This window comes from Sciurus carolinensis, chromosome 11 (genome assembly GCF_902686445.1).
Source record: "Sciurus carolinensis chromosome 11, mSciCar1.2, whole genome shotgun sequence".
Taxonomy (NCBI): Eukaryota; Metazoa; Chordata; class Mammalia; order Rodentia; family Sciuridae; genus Sciurus; species Sciurus carolinensis.
In genome coordinates, this window is record NC_062223.1 from 107,820,710 (window position 1) to 107,827,167 (window position 6,458).

General features: G+C 38.6%; 1 non-coding gene across 1 annotated transcript; it reads left to right on the forward strand.

The window, feature by feature from the left end:
* Positions 1-499: 499 nt before the first annotated feature.
* On the forward strand, positions 500-602 carry LOC124960855 (small nucleolar RNA U13). The gene has a single exon (XR_007104175.1). It is a non-coding gene; the product is annotated as a small nucleolar RNA U13 (small nucleolar RNA).
* The last annotated feature ends 5,856 nt before the right edge of the window (positions 603-6,458 follow it).

Consider the following 6,458-nt stretch of genomic DNA (forward strand, 5'->3'; position numbering starts at 1 on the left):
TGTTGAATTGTCTGATAATCACCATGAAACTTTTGGGTATCTGAAAGTTTGCCATTGTGAAGAATAATTGTCTTAGGGTCGTCAGGTGTATGTGAATGCATGGGTGTTGAGTATCACTGTGCATGTCATCATTACAGACCCACCATCTGTTGAAAACACTCTTTTTTCTCTATGTCCTTTTAAACACTGTGTCAGATGAATATAAAGTGGGTAAGCAGTTGGAAGAGAGACAACTCACAGTAGGATATGGGTCACAGTATTGGCTAGACCTGTCAACACTGTCCCCCAACCAATGTCACATCATGCAGACTGGAATGAAATTTCTGCTGCTGAGAAAATTCATTTTCACTTTACTCATCCAGTGAGAGACTAACACATTTCTGAATTTTAAAAATCTGAGGCCTAAGGTAAAGACTTCTGTGCTGGGTTTTTGTTTTGTTTTGTTTTTGTTTTTGTTTATATATTTGTTTGGTTTTATCCTTTGGTGTAGACTAGCTGCCACCTTCTATGGTTCATGGCATGATGATAGAGTTTTCACATCACGGTGTGACATGTATCTCCTTTAGAACTCATTGCTGGGTTGACACATTACCTGTCTGACATGGAGGGAAAACAGTGAGGGTCAAAGGGAGACATAATTGGAAAAGACCTTTTGATGTTTAATGTTTTTAAAGCTATTAAATTTTTGAATGACAATTCCAGCATCTTCTTTGAAAATGTGTCAAAAGAGAACTTTTACCTAGAAGCTAACACGTTACATAACCTCAGGTTTAAAAATATTAACTTTTTAAAGTAGAGTTGTAGATGGTCTGAGTGTGCAGATACAAAGACAGAAACTTGTTTCAGAGGGAATTCACAGAGCCAGGGTGGAAACTAACTAGGAAGAATGGTAGAGGGTGCAAAGAGAAATTTCTCTGGAAGAATGTAAGGGAATGGGAGTAAGAATTCTATGATCCCTCTGAGAAAGTAAAACACATGATGTTCTCAGTCTACCACTGCCCAAATCCTTGATAATAATTAGAAATGCAAATCCTGAGAGCTGGTATGCTCTAACTTTAGTTAATAATCACCTAGGGAACTGGTTTAAAATGTGGCAATTCTCTTAAAAATTCCCTTTCAGTAGTTATGGGTTTGGTGCAGGAAGCTGCAGTTGAAGAACTATTTCAGATATTGCAATTCAATCATGCTTACATTTTGAGAATCACAGTGTACTTTTCAGAGCAAAGGAATCTCCAATTCACCTATCTCTTTCCCTGCTTAACAATTGTATGTTCAATGGGGCCAGTCATATAACTCAGTGTAAAGCAATTACCTAGCATGCATGAGGCCCTGGGTTCTATTCACAGCCCTGAACACACAGACTTTCACAAAATGCTTTATTATTGCCTCTTGAAATAGCAATAGCAGTAATACTGCCAGTACTTAACACTTTTGGGACCTAGTATGTACCAAGAATTGTTAACACTTATAGTAATATTAACCATCATTTATTAAGCACTTGTTACTGGCGTGTATTGTGCTAGACACTTTGCAAGTATTATCTAATTTAACTCGGTGACCCTATGAATAAAGTATTCTCTATTTTGGGGGTGGGATGCTAGGGATTGAATCCAGGGTATCTCACATGTTAAACACATACTCTAACACTCATCTCTACACCAGTTCCTTCTATTTTTACAACTAAGGAATTTAAGGCCCACTAAAGTTCAGCAACTTGTCTGAGGTCACATATTAGGAAGCAAAATGCAGTCTGTGACTCCATAGACCAGGCTTTTTCCAAAGCATTATTTTCAAGTTATCTAATGAGTGGGAGATGAAAATTACCATGTGATGAAATTCCCCAAGTGTGTATAACCAGTTAATGCTGTAGATGGAGCTGTCATTTCCACTTAATCCCCATAGATAACACTGACACATTGAAAATAGCTAATCAGCCATCAATATTCTCCTCCCTTATTATCTACTGTTCAGTTGACTGACAAGAAAGGATTATTCCAAGGCTTGTTTCAAACTCCTAGGACGCAGAAAATTGTAGAAGTTTCACATCCTGTATGACTGAGCCATAGAACTAATAAGCAACATATCTGAAGGCCTCTGATATACACTGGCATTTTTGTCCCAGAGTAAGGGAACATTCTTTGCACCCCAGAATCATCTACCTGATAGTGCAGAGGGCTAGCCTTGATGATTAGAAAAAGGTACATTTGCTGATCTCAGATGGAGAGATCTAAATTTCCCTCTAATCTCTACATTTTATGACTGATCACTTGTCCTTTCTAAGCCTTGATCCTTCTCACTTTTAAGGTATGAATAAAGAAAAATGCTTTATTATCTTTGGCCACAGTGGTGCACACCTGTAGTCTCAGTTATTTGGAAAGATGAGGCAAGAGGATTTCTTGAGCCCAGAGATTTGAGACTAAACTTGGCAACACAGTAAGGCCTCATCTCAATTGATCAATAGATAGATAGATAGGTAGATAGATAGATAGATAGACATATGATACATAGATAGATAGATAGATAGATAGATGATAGATAAATGCTTCACAAGATAAAAGAGAGAATTAAATAAAACATGAAATTTTCTAACACATAGTGGGCATGCAATAATATATGTGAACTTTGACTCTAACTTTACACAGTTAGAAAATGCTCCAGTACCACCCTGTTGATAGATGAACTTGAAAATATGCTCAACACATTGTGCTTTGATGAGTAATTCATAAACATTGTCAAATTGTTCAGGGGGTGATAGAGACAGATCAAAAGAAGCAAGCATCATGAATATTTCATAAAGAAGCTAACTGCCTTTGAAAAAGCTGTTTCCGCAGCTTAAAGTTTTTAAAAACTTTGGTTTGCTCATTAATGTAACAGAACTTTTAGAAGTAGAACTTTTAAATGTCTCTTTTTAAATCCTTCTGTATTGGACACAGATCTAGCCACAGGAATGGTACCTGTCTATTCCAAAGGCTTTTATATCTGGCCAGTCATTGATGTGTTCAACAGAAACTTATCCAGTGATGATGATGGATGAGCTAGGAACTAAAATTGAACATTAAAGAGTCCCCGAAGACAAGAAACACACAGGGGAGGCACAAACAAGCCAAGTGCTATGAGCGTTTAGGCATGAGGCTCAGAGAAGGGAATTATCTGGGGATAACTTCCAAGAGGTATGGACACTTGGCAATCTTAGCAAATGATCAGGAGTTAGCAATTAAAAAAAAAGAAGGAAGTTCAGGAAAAGGGGATAGCCTTATTAGGAAACCACAGCAGAAGAGTCCAGGCCATACTTGAAATCCACAAACAGAGAGAAATGTTTGGAAATGAGAGTGGAGGGTGACACATGGGACAGGCGAACAAAAGAGAAGTTACAGGTAGACATGGCGCAACTAAGAAGGGTCTTCTGTGCCACACACAAAAAAAATTGTTTTCATAGTCTTAAAATAGGAAAATTATAAAATGTTAGGTAGCAAACATATCAGAGAAAAAGGTAATAGAACCAGTTTAGTTTATCGCTATCTACTTTCTGCAGTTCTCCAGGAATTCAAAGCAGGATTCTGGGGATTGAGATTTCAAGGTGGAAATAGATGTACCTGCCTGCCAAGGAAGGCTCTAGAACTGCCATGTAGAAATGGCAAGGATCATGCATCAAAATGTCTTTGCAGGCAGCCTAGAATTGCAGAAAGAATTACGTTCCAGTGGAACAAAAGAGACAGTGGAGTGCTAAGGAAATAGCAGAGATAAAAAAGGATTATCTTCTTGATATTTCTTCTGGACTGATTGAGAGCCCCAAATTAGACTAGAGAACAATGGAATCTTTACAATTTTATGACCATTTTCATACACTCCCAGTATGGGTCAGTGAAACAAAGATGGAAATTATGGAACCTTTTTTCTATATTGGAGTACCTCTGAGAGTCATGGATTAGGACATGAATTATCTGAATAATTTTTAGGCCTTATGGAGACAACTATATTATAGCCCCAGGGAGAAGATTTGGGGCCAGATATTGTTTTGGAACTGCCATAAATGGACTTAAGAGCTTGTGTATTTATTTCTTTTGTGTGTGTGTGTGTGTATTTATTTCAATGTAAGAGAATAGTTAAAAAAATGTAGGATGTTTCTAAAAATGTCCTGTTTAGTTGAATTTAGAGAATATTGGAAGAATAATCCAAACCAGCACTGAAAGATATTATTTCAATTCAAATAGTTGGTTGCCATTGTAATGTGGGCAAGTCAGTTTCAATACAATTAAATGTTGAAAAAAGTCCCCATACACAAGAAACACAAATGGGAGGCACAAACAAACCAACACGATGTTATGTGTATTGGCATTCCAGGACTTAATGGAAGAAAGAGAAGAACATCACCCAGCAAAGAGCTGTTCCTCAGGTGAGATGGTGGTGGGGAGAACTGGTCTGGCTGCTGTTGATAAAGGTAGCCAGGTGGTCTAAGGCCCAGTGTCTAAACTCTCTGTAAACACATTCATGGTCCAACAACTGCTGGTGGCAAGAGGTCCCTTCTAATGTGTGAAGCATGGTGCCAAAGGATTTCACAAGTGGTCCAACTTGGAAGTCAGAGAGATGTGGTCAGAACCTTGAGACCTGCCCTCATAAAGCATCATTATTGCCAGCAGTTGGAGAGATGCTCTATGCTTCAACTCTGTCTTATTAGTCATTTTATCCCAAGTGTCTAGCACAATGCCCAACACATGAGAGTTTCATAATAAGCACATGAATGAATGAATGAATGAATGAATGAATGAATGAATGAATGCACTAAAGAGAGAGAAGTGATGGTAGGTTCAAGCCCATGGACAGGAACTTCAGTAAACAACTAGGATTCAGAGTTTTGGTTCTAAAGAAGAGCTAACATTTGATTTAGGGTAACTAGGCCCTTTTTGAGTGGGCAGAACCAAGAGGGCAGCAAAAAGTACTGCAATGATTCAGAGTACCCAAAGTCTCAGGGAAGGTTATGCATAAAAGATTTATGAGTCAGTCATTATTTAGCCATAATGACAAGGACTCCTGTTTGTAGAAGATACTAGATATAAATTCCTAGCCCCACAACTGAAGTTGTTAATGGTTGTCCTACCTCTGCAAAGATGACCTTAATGTGACCTAAAAATGGGTCCTATTAATAGATCCAGGCACAGGAAACTAGGAAAAGAAAAATGAGGATTGATGAACAAATAAAAATAACAGAGAATTACTGTTGTTGCCTTTACCTAATTAGGCTGATGTGTTCAAAAGCTAAAGCATATGAGAATAAAACTTAAAACATGGTCAAATGGTTTGGAGATCTATAATGAGTATCAATGAGATGATACTGTTTGTCATCCTAACTTCACCATTTATGTCTGGTTAGCCAAGCGTCTGACCCTAGGTTCCCACATCCACAAAACAGCATGTTATGCGAAAAGTGGCCAGGCCAGCACAGGACTCACATGAGTGGACTCATGAAATAGTACCCACTGTAAATGTGGCAGCAGGACTAAGACTTTAGGGAAAGATCAGATGGTCCAGCATCTGAAGAGAAAGTGTCACTCCTTTTGTCTTGTCCATTCCCTTCGCCACCAACACACGTTCACCTTCTCAAACACACACATAACACACAGATTCTGCTAACCATCAAAAGAACTCTCAACTACTTGCCTCTGAGTAGGTGTACCATATACAAATCATTAGCAGTTGTACATCCATGTATGTAGTCTAACTCCAAAATTAGGGCCAGGACATTGAGTACAATACGCTGTTATTCCCCAGCTTTTGTTAGGAACCTCTCAAAATCTACTTTTTTTCTGTAACCATATTCAGGTTCTTAATGCTGGTTGACATTAGAATCACCTCGACTCCTTCTAATCAAACTGTCAGGTTTACCTCCAGACCAATTAAATTAGAAACTCCTAGGAACAGGGCTCAAGATTGGGTGTGTTTTCAAAGGTTCTCATGTCATTCTGAGGTGCCACTCAAGTGGAACTGCAGCACCAGCATTGTTTAGGAGTGTGTCTGATGTGGACTTTCAGGACCCACCTCCGACTGAATCAGAATCAGAGCTGAATTAGAATCTGCATTTAAATGAGACCTCAGGATGATTCACAATCACATCAAAGTTTGAGAAGCAATGGTTGGTATTGGTGGTTCTAAACTCTGGCTATACAACGTAATCATTTAGAGAACTTTGGAGGTTTGGGGGGAAGGAGTATTTTTTTAATGCAGATGCTTGAGTTCTGCCCCCTCAGATTTGTATTTAATTGGTCTGAGGAGAACCCAGCATCAGGATCTTGAAAACTCATCTCTAGATTTATTGACTTTCTTTAAATATAACCAGGGCTCAGAACCATAATGCTAGGTAGACAATTCCCCAAGATAGGTCCAATTCCCAGCTAGGAATGCCTCCATGAAGGGTGCTAGGAAAGATGAGGTCTAACAACATTTCCCTCTCCCCACTGTCACCT